The 13,857-nt window shown below is 39.8% G+C and overlaps 1 protein-coding gene across 2 annotated transcripts in view; it reads right to left on the bottom strand.

Moving 5' to 3' along the window:
* The window catches only part of DENND4A (DENN domain containing 4A), an 858,339-nt gene that overhangs the window by 256,860 nt on the left and 587,622 nt on the right, over positions 1 to 13,857 (bottom strand). The window lies entirely within an intron of this gene.

Here is a 13,857-nt window from a genome sequence, read left to right as displayed (position 1 = left end):
GCCTGAGCGAAGAGAGAGAGTCTGCCCCTTACTAGATCCGGTCCCGGATCGGGGGCTATCCCTTCATGCTGTCTTAGAGGCAGCTGCTGGCTTCTTGGCCTGTTTTCCCTTGTTCCAAGCCTGGTTAGGTCTCCAGACTGACTTGGATTGGGCAAGATTCCCCTCTTGCTTTCCAGCAGAGAAAGTCGAAACGGAACCACTCTTGAAGTTCCGAAAGGAACGAAAATTACTTTGTTTGATCTTCATCTTATTTGATCTATCCTGAGGAAGGGCATGACCTTTCCTTCCAGCGATGTCTGAAATAATCTCTTTCAGTTCAGGCCCTAATAGGGTCTTTCCTTTGAAAGGGATGTTCAAAAGTTTAGATTTGGATGACACATCAGCAGACCAGGACTTAAGCCATAACGCCCTGCGTGCTAAAATGGCAAAACCTGAATTCTTTGCCGCTAATTAAGCCAGTTGAAAAGCGGCATCTGTAATAAAAGAATTAGCCAATTTAAGGGCCTTGATTCTGTCCATAATCTCCTCTAATGGATTCTCCATCTGACCAGAAAGCAGCTGCAGTAGTTACAGGAACAATGCACACAATAGGTTGAAGAGGAAAAACACTGATGAACAAAAATTTTCTTCAGGAGACCCTCTAATTTTTTATCCATAGGATCTTTGAAAGCACAACTGTCTTCGATAGGTATAGTTGTACGCTTAGACAGAGTAGAAATAGCTCCCTCCACCTTAGGGACTGTCTGCCACGAGTCCCGCATGGTGTCAGATATGGGAACATTTTCTTAAAAACAGGAGGGGGAATGAACGGAATACCTGGTCTATCCCACTCCTTAGTAATAATATTCACAATCCTCTTATAAACTGGAAAAACATCAGGGTAAACAGGAACCTCTTAGTATTTATCCATTTTACACAATTTCTCTGGAACCACTATAGGGTCACAATCATCTAAAGTCGCTAATACCTCCCTGAGCAATAAGCGGAGGTGTTCAAGCTTAAATTTAAAGGCCGTCATATCAGAATCTGTCTGAGGAAGCGTCTTTCCTGAATCAGAAATTTCTCCCTCAGATAACAAATCCCTCACCCCTACTTCAGAGCATTGTGAGGGCATATCAGATACAGCTACTAAAGCGTCAGATGGCTCAGCATTTTTCCTAAACCCAGAGCTATCCCGCTTTCGTTGTAAACCAGGCAGTTTAGATAAAACCTCTGTGAGGGTTGTATTCATAACTGTGGCCATGTCTTGTAAAGTAAAAGAATTTGACGCACTAGAGGTACTTGGCGTCACTTGTGCGGGCTTTACTGGGAATAGTAGTTCGCTTGGCTAAGGTGGAAAAATCTTTTCTCTATAACTTAAAGCCCTCTCAAAACATGAGGGACAAAAAGGAATTGGTGGTTCCACATTTGCATCCAAACACATGGAGCAAGTAATATTTTGCACGGCTCCTATGTCCATGCTGAAGCACAGTAGAATAACAATGTAATAAAACTTTACTTTTACACACAAAAAAAATCTTATTACAATAGACCGTTACTGGCCCTTTAAAATTTAAAAATAAACATTTTTACTGCAGGGAGAAAAAAATGTGTCCCAAAATAAACAACAAAATTTAAACAGATAAATTTAACTCAAATAATTTTGAATGTCTGAAAAAGTTACTGTGTCTTAAATTTTAAACGGAAACTATTTTCCTGTCTGCAGAGAAAAATGTATCCTCAGTTAAATAAAATAAAATTCAGACACCACAACGCCTCAGCAACTCTGTGGAGGCGCCTACCTGCCAACCGGTTCCACTGCTATATTCCCAGCGATGCAGATAAGGGCTCTATAGTGCGGTTCTAGTGCGATGCTGAGTCTCTCTCAACTGACACACAGCTAACCCAGAACAGCTCCATGCACCAGACAAGGCTGAAAACTGTGAGAGAGAATCGCCGCCTTGCAAATCTGTTCAACAGAAGCCTAATTTTTAAATGCCCATGTGGAAGCTACCGCTCTAGTAGAGTGAGCTGTAATCCTCTCAAGAGGCTGCTGGCCAGCAGTCTCATAAGCTAACCGGATCATGCTTCTCAGCCAAAAAGAAAGAAAAGTTGCCGAAGCCTTGAGACCTCTCCTCTTTCCAGAGTAGACAACAAACAAGGCAGATGTTTGACGAAAATCCTTAGTTGCTTGTAAGTAAAACTTTAAAGCACGAACCACATCCAGATTGTGCAACAACCGTTCCTTCTTAGAAGAAGGATTTGGACACAGAGAAGGAACAACAATTTCCTGTTTAATATTTCTATTGGAAACAACCTTAGGAAGGAAACCTGGCTTAGTACGTAACACCACCTTATCTGCATGGAAAATCAGATAGAGTGAATCACACTGCAGAGCAGATAACTCTTAAACTCTTCGAGCTGAAGAGATAGCAACTAGAAACAAAACTTTCCAAGATAAAAGTTTAATATCTAAAGAATGCATAGGTTCAAACGGAACCCCTTGAAGAACTTTAAGAACTAAATTTAAACTCCATGGCGGAGCAACTGGTTTAAATACCGGCTTGATTCTGACCAAAGCTTGACAAAACTCCCGAACGTCTGGAACATCTGCCAGACGCTTGTGAGAGAGAATAGACAGAGCAGATATCTGTCCTTTTTAAGAACTACGAATGAGGAAAAAGGAATGCTGAGACTTGAGGTGGATGAAAAGAAGTTTTATTCAGGAGCAGGCTTATCATCAGACACAGGGTAAGCTCCTATCTTACGCGTTTCGCGCATGGGCACATGCGCTTCATCAGAGATAATGGTCTCTGCTGGTCAGGATCCTTATAAAGGTGTGAGTGACCAATCATGGGTGGTGTTTTGTTAACCCTTTAGTAGATGTGAATTTTCACAGATTGGTTTTCTATTGATATTGTGCACACCTGGCTTAGTGGTCCTGAGCAGCAGAGTACCCTCTTGAACAGATGGTATGTTAAGCAAATATATAAATACTAGGTACTTGTTAGCAAACAATTTTCCAATAATTGACTTTGAAGTTGTTGCAATGCTTCTACTTATGCCTTAAAAATTAGGAAAGGTAATAGCTTGGTGCTTTTAAAAGAGAGCTGCAGATAAAAGTATGTGTGTTTATAGATAGTTATTTTTCCCGTTTTTTATAATTATATATGAAATGGGCAGTTGTATAAAAACACAATAAGCTTTGTCTGCTTTTGTCAAAGTGAACCAAAACTGTCACTTGCAGAAAAAAGGGGTTGTATGTCTCTCTTTAAAATCTCAGCACTGTGTTTCTTTTTTTATTTTAGGAATAGCATAGTTACATGTAAGTATGGTAGACTTTATCTGCTTGTGTTAGAGTGGACAAAAATGGTCACTAGCCGAGAGAAGACATTATGTAACTCTCTATAAAGCCATAGTTATATAGCAACTATTATGTAACTTACTATAAAGAAGCAGCAATATGCAAGACATGATTATTCGTTAAAATGATTAATAACATTTCTGGGACATTGAGAAAATATCTAAAAATAGCACTCTATTGGCTATGGTTTCTATATGGAACCCCTAGCTAATGTGATATTGTGTATAATATATTTCACATTGTTTGTTATGAAACTATAAGAAAGACTGAATAGTAGTCTTGATTACAAATGTACTTGTAAATCTAACCCTAAGGAGGAAATATTGGGTTACATTAAATAGTTGGTTCATAACTTGATAGTTTTAACTATGCTAAAATTAGATGGATATGGCTAATGGATAAGTTATGTTAAAAACATTTTCTTATGAAGTATTGTTGGAAAGATTATTTTTTAACTCATTTTTTAATTCCTTTTTTAATTAGTGAGGGATAGGTTATGCTTAAATAAATAAAGCATAGACAATTTTAGCAAACCTTTGGTGGGAACAGAGAGGAGAGAGTTAGAGACTAATAGACTGAACCCTATGTATTGTTGATTTGATTATTACTGGATTCAAAGTAATTTTATCTATGTAATTGGTGAACCTAAGATATGATGTTGTGTATATGAAATGTGTTATTGTTAGTTGTATTTGTTTAATGAAGCAGTATATGGAAGTTATTTATGATATAGAAGTGAAACATACATTACTTACTCTATATATAGATTAACATCATATCTTTTGTTCATACCTTGTGGTGCTCTAGTTTGCAACATGAATATCCAATATACTTCTCTTTTGGATAACATCTTATTTCTGTCACCCCCTAATGGATTATTTGTTATGTGTTCTATGGCTTTGAATGAAAAATGGCTAAGTTTATTATCATGTGTATGAAAGTGTTTCGCCACAGGTGTCCTAGGGAATTCCTCTTCTATTGATAAGAGATGTTCTCTTATACGGTCCTTCAATGGACGTGTCGTGATGCCTATGTATTGTTGTTGGCAATGTGTGCATGTAATTAAATATATTATGTGAGTGGACGTACAGTCCATTCTATCGGTTATTGGATATGATTTATGTGTTTCTGAAGAGCTAAACGTAAAACATTTTTCAGTATATTTGCAACTTTTACATGGTACATGGCCACATCTGTAATTACCTTTGGTGGGGGTTAGCCAACTGGTGGTTGGTAAAGGTTTTTTATGAAATTTATGTGTGATCTTATCACGTATAGTTGGTGCTTTTTTGGCTACAAATCTTATATGTTTTTGTAATTTATTTCTCAAAGTGATATCACTATTGAGAACTGGTAAATATTTCTTGATGATCTTTGTGATGGTATAGAATTGATTGCTATATTTTGTTACAAAGCAAATATCTTCTGTAAATGTGGAGTTTTTGTTGCTACTGCTGACAATCCTTTTTCCAATCCTTCTTGGAGAAAAGATAGAATCCTAGGGATCTTGACCCTACTCCATGAGAAACCCTTGGAATCACACCAATTAAGATATTTACACCATATCTTGTGATAGATCTTCCTGGTGACAGGCTTCCTAGCCTGGATCAAGGTATTAATAACAGACTCAGAAAAACCACGCTTTGATAAAATCAAGCGTTCAATCTCCACGCAGTCAGGCGTAGAGAAGTTAGATTTGAGAGTTTGAATGGACCCTGGATTAGAAGGTCCTGCCTCAATGGCAGAGGCCATGGTGGGCAGGTTAACATGTCCACCAGATCTGCATACCAAGTCCTGCGAGGCCACACAGGAGCAATTAAAATCACTGAAGCTTTCTCCTGCTTGATTCTGGCAATCAGACGCGGGAGAAGAGGAAACAGTGGAAACACATAAGCCAGGCTTAAAGACCAGGGCGCTGCTAGGGCATCTACTAGTGTTGCCCGAGGATCCCTTGACCTGGACCCGTAACAAGGAAGCTTGGCATTCTGACGGGACACCATCAGATCCAGCTCCGGTCTGTACCATAGATGAATCAGTTGGGCAAATACCTCCGGGTGAAGCTCCCATTCCCCCGGGTGAAAAGTCTGCCGACTTAGGAAATCCGCCTCCCAGTTCTCTACTCCTGGGATATGGATAGCGGAGAGATTGCAAGAGTGAGCCTCTGCCCATAGAATTATCTTGGAAACCTCCATCATTGCCAGGGGACTCCTTGTTCCCCCCTGATGGTTGATATAGGCTACAGTCGTAATGTTGTCTGACTGAAATCTGATGAACCTGACCGCAGCCAGTTGAGGCCATGCCTGAAGAGCATTGAATATCACTCTTAATTCCAGAATGTTTATCGGGAGGAGGGCTTCCTCCTGAGTCCACGAACCCTGAGCTTTCAGGGAGTTCCAGACCGTGCCCCAGCCCAGAAGGCTGGCATCTGTTTTCACTATAGTCCACTCTGGCCTGCGGAAACTCATACCCCTGGATAGATGGACCCGAGATAACCACCAGAGAAGAGAATCCCTGGTCTCTTGATCCAGATTTAGCAGAGGAGACAAATCTGTGTAGTCCCCATTCCACTGATTGAGCATGCAAAGTTGCAGAGGTCTGAGATGTAGACGGGCAAACAGAACTATGTCCATTGCCGCTACCATGAGGCAGATTACTTCCATACACTGAGCCACTGACGGCCGAGAAATGGAATGAAGAGTCCGGCAGGAAGTTAGCAGCTTTGATATCCTGACCTCTGTCAAAAATTTTTTAATTTCTACCAAATCTATCAGAGTTCCTAGGAAGGAAACTCTTGTGAGAGGAGAGAGAGAACTCTTTTCTACGTTCACCTTCCACCCGTGAGACCTCAGAAAGGCCAGAAAAATGGCCGTATGGGACTTGGCGATTTGAAGAGTCGACGCCTGGATCAAGATGTCATCTAGGTAAGGAGCCACTGCTATGCCCCGCGGCCATAGGACTGCCAGTAGGGACCCTAGAACCTTTGTAAAGATTCTTTGCGCTGTGGCTAACCCGAAGGGAAGAGACACAAACTGTTAATGCCTGTCTAGGAAGGCGAACCTGAGGAACTGATGATGATTCCTGTGAATCGGAATGTGCATATAAGCATCCTTTAAGTCCACAGTAGTCATATATTGACTCTCCTGGATCATAGGAAGAATGGTTCGAATTGTCTCCATCTTGAAGGATGGGACCCTGAGGAATTTGTTTAGGATCTTGAGATCCAAGATTGGTCTGAAAGTTCCCTCTTTTTTGGGAACTATAAATAGATTTGAATAGAAACCCTGCCCCTGTTCCTCCCTTGGAAGTGGGTGGATTACTCCCATAACCAGTACGTCTTGGACGCAATGTAAGCACGCCTCTCTCTTTACCTGGTTTGCAGATAATTGAGAGAGACGGAATCTCCCCTTTGGTGAGGAACCTTTGAATTCGAGAAGATATCCCTGGGAAACAATTTCCACTGCCCAGGGATCCTGAACGTCTCTTACCCAAGCCTGGGCGAAGAGAGAAAGTCTGCCCCCTACTAGATCCGATCCCGGATCGGGGGCTACGCCTTCATGCTGTTTTAGAGACAGTAGCTGGCTTTTTAGCCTGTTTCCCCTTGTTCCAAGCCTGGTTAGGTCTCCAGACTGGCTTGGACTGGGCGAAATCTCCCTCTTGTTTTGTACTAAGGGAAGCGGAAGCCGCGCTACTCCTGAAGTTTCGAAAGGAGCGAAAATTAGTCTGTCTGGTCCTTAACTTATTAGACTTATCCTGGGGAAGGGCGTGACCTTTCCCCCCAGTAATATCAGAAATTATCTCCTTCAGACCAGGCCCGAATAGGGTCTTTCCTTTGAAGGGGATATTAAGAAGCTTAGACTTTGAAGAAACATCTGCTGACCAGGACTTAAGTCATAGCACCCTACGCGCCATGATGGCAAAACCTGAATTTTTTGCCGCAAGTTTGGTTAACTGAAACACGGCATCTGAAATAAAGGAATTAGCAAGTTTAAGAGCTTTAATCCTGTCTAAAATCTCATCCCACGGAGTCTCCACTTGTAGAGCCTCTTCTAGAGACTCGAACCAAAAGGCAGCTGCAGCCGTAACTGGAGCAATGCATGCGAGAGGCTGGAGAAGAAAACCTTAACGTAAGAAAATCTTCTTTAGGAGACCCTCCAATTTTTTATCCATAGGATCTTTGAAAGCACAACTGTCCTCAATCGGAATAGTTGTACACTTAGCTAAAGTAGAAATAGCTCCCTCCACCTTGGGGACTGTTTGCCACGAGTCCTGCATGGAATCAGCTATGGGGAACATCTTTTTAAACACAGTAGGGGGAGAAAACGGAATACCTGGTCTATCCCATTCCTTAGTTATAATTTCCGAAAACCTTTTAGGGACTGGGAAAACATCAGTGTAAACAGGCACTGCAAAGTATTTGTCCATTTTACACAATTTCTCTGGTACCACAATGGGGTCACAAACATCCAGAGTCGTTAAGACCTCCCTAAGCAATAAACGGAGGTGTCCAAACTTAAATTTAAATGTTGACATGTCAGAGTCGGGCTGAAGTAATAACTTCCCTGAATCTGAAAGATCACCCTCAGATATCAAATCCCTTGCGCCAACTTCGGAACATTGTGAGGGCATAACGGACATATCTACTAAAGCGTCAGAAAGCTCTGTATTTGTTCTAGCCCCAGAGCTGTCTCGCTTTCCTTGTAACCCTGGCAGTTTAGACAACACCTCTATGAGAGTAGAACTCATAACTGCCGCCATGTCTCGTAAGGTAAAAGAATTAGACGCGTTAGACGCATCTGGCGTCATTTGTGCGGGTATAACAGGTTCTGACCCATGGGGAGAGCTAGACGGCATAATCTCCCTTCTTACAGTCTGAGGATCCTCTGGTGATATATTTTTTAAACCACAATATGGTCTTTGTAACTTATAGATAGTTCAGTACAAGTGGTACACATTCTAAGAGGGGGTTCCACAATGGCATCTAAACATATTGAACAGGTAGATTCTTCTACGTCAGACATGTTTAACAGACTAGCAAAGACACAAGCAAGCTTGGAAAACATTTTATGAAAGCAAAAAACAGCAATTTCCTCAAACCGGTACTGTATCTTTAAGAGAAAAAAAGTAGCACTTAAACTGCAAAACAGTGAAAAAAGTAGTAAACGATTCGAAAATTTTACAGTGTGTATAGGAAACCAAGGTAATATTGCACCCACTTGCAAATGGACAATTAACCCTTTGGCCCCCAAACCGGATTGAAAAAACGTCTACCACCGGTATAAAACCGCTAAACACCTCACCACAGCTCTGCTGTGGTGCCTACCTGCCCTTAAAATTGAAGAAACCCTCTTTAGTGGTCCTCAGACACAGCAGGAATCCAGCTTGATGTCTTGGAATGAAAGCAACTGCGGCGCGAAAATAGGCCCCTCCCACCACACTCAATGTCAGAGGGGCCTTAAAGAAACACTCCTAGGAGTTTGTGAAAAAAGCCATGTGGAAAATCAACCCCAAAAACAAGTTTAAACACTCTCAAAAAAAAGATCTGCATATGTAAAAGGCAAACGATTTTAACCCCTAATCACCAGATAACAAATAACATGAGTATTACCCAACCTTGCAAGCTGATCCCAGTCGTTATTAAATCACTGCATCTAGCTTACCACATTTCCAAAAAGGCTCTGTCAGCATTTTCTAGAACTTATCATCTCTCTAGAAACAATTATACTGAACATACCTCAAAGCAGGCAAACTGCAGGCCGTTCCCCCAGCTGATGTTTTCCCATACTCTTCAGTTATGTGTGAGAACAGCAATGGACCTTAGTTACAATCTGCTAAGATCATCATCCTCCAGGCAGAATTCTTCTTCTAATTTCTGCCTGAGAGCAAACAGTACAACGCCGGTACCGTTTAAAATAACTCTTGATTGAAGATGAAAAACTACACTAAATCACCACATATCTCTTTATACTTCCACTTGTTGAGAGCTTGCAAAGAGAATGACTGGGGGTGGGGGTTAGGGGAGGAGCTATATAGACAGCTCTGCTGTGGGTGTCCTCTTTGCAACTTCCTGTTGGGAAGGAGAATATCCCACAAGTAATGGATGAACCCATGGACTGGATACACCTTACAAGAAAAATAAGCTTAATTCCCAGCCCCAGTGCCTGTACTTAAGCTGTCAAGAAAACAACCCTCCATACACGGAGAGCATGATGTCCCAAAATAAAGAGCCCCATATTTCTAAACCTTATGTGTTAAATGTGTCTTAATAAAGTGCCCACTTTCCTCTGAGTCTTTGTTATCCTCCCAGAATAAAAAGTCAGCACTTACCTTAGAGGGACAGTCTACACCAGAATTTTTATTGTTTTAAAAGATAGATAATCCCTTTATTACCCATTCCCCAGTTTTGCATAACCAACACAGTTATAATAATATACTTTTAACCTCTGTGATTATCATGTATCTAAGCCTCTGCAAACTGCCCCTTTATTTAAGTTCTTTTGACAGACTTGCAGTCTAGCCAATCAATGCCTGATCCCAGATAACTTCACGTGCACGAGCACAGTGTTATCTATATGAAATACGTGAACTAACACCCTCTAGTGGTGAAAAACTGTTAAAATGCATTCTGAAAAGAGGTGGCCTTCAAGGTCTAAGAAATTAGCATATGAACCTCCTAGGTTAAGCTTTCAACTAAGAATACCAAGAGAACAAAGCAAAATTGGTGATAAAAGTAAATTGGAAAATTATTTAAAATGACATGCTCTATCTGAATCATGAAAGTTTATTTTGGCCTAGACTGTCCCTTTAATGCTGTCTGACAGCAGGACAGTCCAGCAGGTTTAAGAGTTCCTCTCCCTCCCATAGCCCTGTGGAAAATGATAAAGCCTGAGTAAGATTGCTTAGGCCATCAGGATAAGGGCAGCATAAATGTATGGGAGGCGCAGTGAGAATTATGTCCCACAAGTTCCCATTGCTTTAAAGCCACCAAAAGCTCTACTGAAGAGACTGATATGGACTACGGCTACACCCTAGAACAAAGCAGCACAATCTTATACTACTTTAAAAATAATAAACTCTTGATAGAAGAATCTTTTCTAACACCTAACTTTACCTCTTCCTAGCACTAACGTAGGCAAAGAGAATGAATGGACTGGGAGGGAAGGGAGGAGCTATTTAACAGCTCTGCTGTGGTGCTCTTTGCCTCCTCCTGCTGACCAGGAGGTGAATATCCCATAAGTAATGAAGATGATCCGTGGACTCCTCGTGTCTTTAAAAAGAAACAAACAAACAATAACAATTAAACAAATATAACCTCCAACCCATCTGTTTCTTACAGAGAGTGATTTCCCTTTTTTTTTGATTGAAGATAAAAAATGCAACTGAAATTGTCAGGTGCCAAAAAGAGTTTGTTAGTAGGGTCATTAATCCAGCAAGAAATATCTCTTAACAGCTGACTAAGGACACATCTGCAGTAAAGACCTCTGGAATTTAATATCTCCCGTCATTTATCAGCAACCCAGTATACAGAACATTCCACAAAGTATTATTGTAATTATATGTCCATCATGTAATAATATCCCTGGCTTAAGATAGCCATCACACAGCATTTAATTCAGCTGTCTGTAAGTAATCAGGGCTACTACTGAGCATGTTTAGAAAAGAGTTTTCCCCTTATGAGGGGGAAAATTGGTAGTGGGAACAAAAAAGGACTCTCAAAAAATCCCTGCAGGGTAAACCTGTGTATCTCTGGAGGGCAGTGCCTGGATACCGGTATGATTTGTAATTTAGAAAAGAGAAAGAAAAAGAGGTATCATATGGCACACTGGAATTGAGAGCCTAAATTAGCAAATTGAGGTAGGCTAACACAAAGAAGAGTAATAATTAAAATATAACTTTTATTAATTTATTTCTTAAAAATAAAAAGAATGTATGGTATTTTAAAATAGGGTATCACTGTAGTAGGTAGATGTTTGGTAAACAATCATACGTTAGGATAAGTGCTGTTTCTGTATCATCATATGAGAAGTTTAAATGATTTACGTAGACACATAATGTATCACATAACATGTGCTACGTTTACTATTAGAGAGGTTCAATTATAACACTTACCACTGATTGTATTAGTATATACCTTATACAAGTGAGCTACAGATGATCCCTAGGATGACATAGACTGTCATAGCTTAGGTAAATTAAATTAAAAAAGTAATATCCCAAAAAAGGGAACATACTAATTTAAACTAATTAAAAATTGCTTCTCCTGAGAAAAAGAAGAAATATTATCTTTGGCAGACAACTATAATTAGGTAGTCATATGAGCAAAAAATCTATTGGTGGATTAGAGAATTACCATGTGTAAAGGAGGTTAAATTACCCAAATGTATGAGATCCACATGAACACAGGTATAACATTGTGATTATATAGCAGTGTGTTGCTCAATATAACCGCTATTAAATTAATCACAATTTTAATACTATTGTCATATATAGCACCAGTAATGTTTAATAGGGTGTTAACAAATTAACCGTTTATTCTTTTGGCCACCAATTTAACAGTATAGAGGATATATAGCAGGGTATTGCTCGATATATTCGCTACTTATTTTGCCATTCAATGTAACCATTATTAACTTGATTGCGGTTTTTATACTATTGTTATATATATCACTGGAAATATCTACCAGAGTGTTACACAAGTTAACCGTTTTTCTTAGCCACCAATTTAACGCTATTATGTAATAGTGTATAGCTCAATATATTCGCTACTCATTCAGCCATAGTTTTACACTATTATACTTGGTTGCACTGATATTGTATAACAGTGTGTAACACACCAGATTCCGCTATTTATTTGAACCCCACTTAAACGTATACAAATATCCCAGATATAATGTGAGCCCACAAGTTTAAGAAAAAACCGTTTAAGCCAACAACATATTAGATACCCATAAGTAATTCTTTTTTAACAAAATTATTTCTCAAGAGAAGCAGTGCGAACGCCTGACGCGCGTTTCGCCAACTGCTTTGTCAAAGGCGCCGATCGTACTTCGTGCTGCCTTATTTATGCGAAGACCAACCAATCTGGAAGGAGGTGTGTCCCGGTCACATGACCAGCGTTACCAATCACAGAGCATCAGTGACGCTGTAGGGTCATGTGTGTCCTCAATAGTTTCACAATGGATAGGAGAGGGAGGGTGTGTGTTTATTACTGGCCAATCATATAGCGATCGCAAACGATGTAAACACATCATTACGCATATTGGAAACTTGTATTGTGATCGCGTTATCATACAATGTCAACTCAAGAATGAAAGTATATTATTGAAATGCTCAAACAGAGATTTGATAACAAAGCACAATCCATTAAGTTCCTTTGTTCATACGATCATGTATCCTCAGTGGTATTCGCAATAGAAGGGAGAAATAAATTAATAAAAGTTATATTTTAATTATTACTCTTCTTTGTGTTAGCCTACCTCAATTTGCTAATTTAGGCTCTGAATTCCAGTGTGCCATATGATACCTCTTTTTCTTTCTCTTTTCTAAATTACTACTGAGCATGTGCAAGAATTCACAGAATATATGTATCTGCATTTGTGATTGGCTGATGGCTGTCACATGAGACAGGGGGAGTGGAAATAGACATAAGCGAAATTTGTCAGAAAAAAATATATCTACTTCTCATTTGAAGTTCAGACTAAGTGCTATTGCATTGTCTTTTTATCATGCATTTGTTGTTTGTGCTAATCTACTGTATTTACTTGTCCTTTAAGGGAAATTACAAAGGCCTGGAGTTGGTTCTCATGTTGTTTGAAAGTATGCATTGTGTAGCTCCGGGACCCAGGAGGGGAGAGACCTTGATGTGGTCCTGGGCTTATTCCTTAGGCACCAAATGCAACTGACTCTCCCATTATTGCTTTTAACTATTACTGTGTGCTTGCTAGTGAGTGCCAAGTTTTATGTGTTTTGTGTTAATGATTATTGTAAGTTTCCCTTTGGGCCTTTCACCCAGGCTGCTCAGGGGTTAACTGCCTGGGTTGGTGGGAGCTGTGCAACTGTCTGTAAGTATTCAGGGCTATGAAGTTCACAGTGACTCGGGATGTGTACCCTGTCCAGTCTGAGCGTGTGGTCCATTTTGTTTGGGTTGTACATATATATATATATACACACACACATTTTATATTTTAAAAATGTTACACATTTGAAAATACAAGTTACAAAGAATATGTCAAACCTAAAAAGGGATATGAAACCCATTTGGCCACCAATCAGCAAGTACTACCCAGGTGCTGATAGAACAAAGGAACATTTATAATAGGAGTAAATTAGAAAGTTGCTTTAAATTGTATACTCTATCTGAATCATGAAAGAAAAAAAATGGTTTCATCTCTTTTAGTCCATATTGTAGAATATTGTTAAAAACAAACCCCACTTCTTTATTCATCATAGAAGTTTACATTGCTTGCTATGCTTGTTATTTCATAGCTCCATTCAATGTTTAATTTATATTGAAATAA

The sequence above is a fragment of the Bombina bombina genome, chromosome 6, assembly GCF_027579735.1.
Source record: "Bombina bombina isolate aBomBom1 chromosome 6, aBomBom1.pri, whole genome shotgun sequence".
Lineage (NCBI taxonomy): Eukaryota > Metazoa > Chordata > Amphibia > Anura > Bombinatoridae > Bombina > Bombina bombina.
This window is presented reverse-complemented; position numbering and strand designations above follow the sequence as displayed.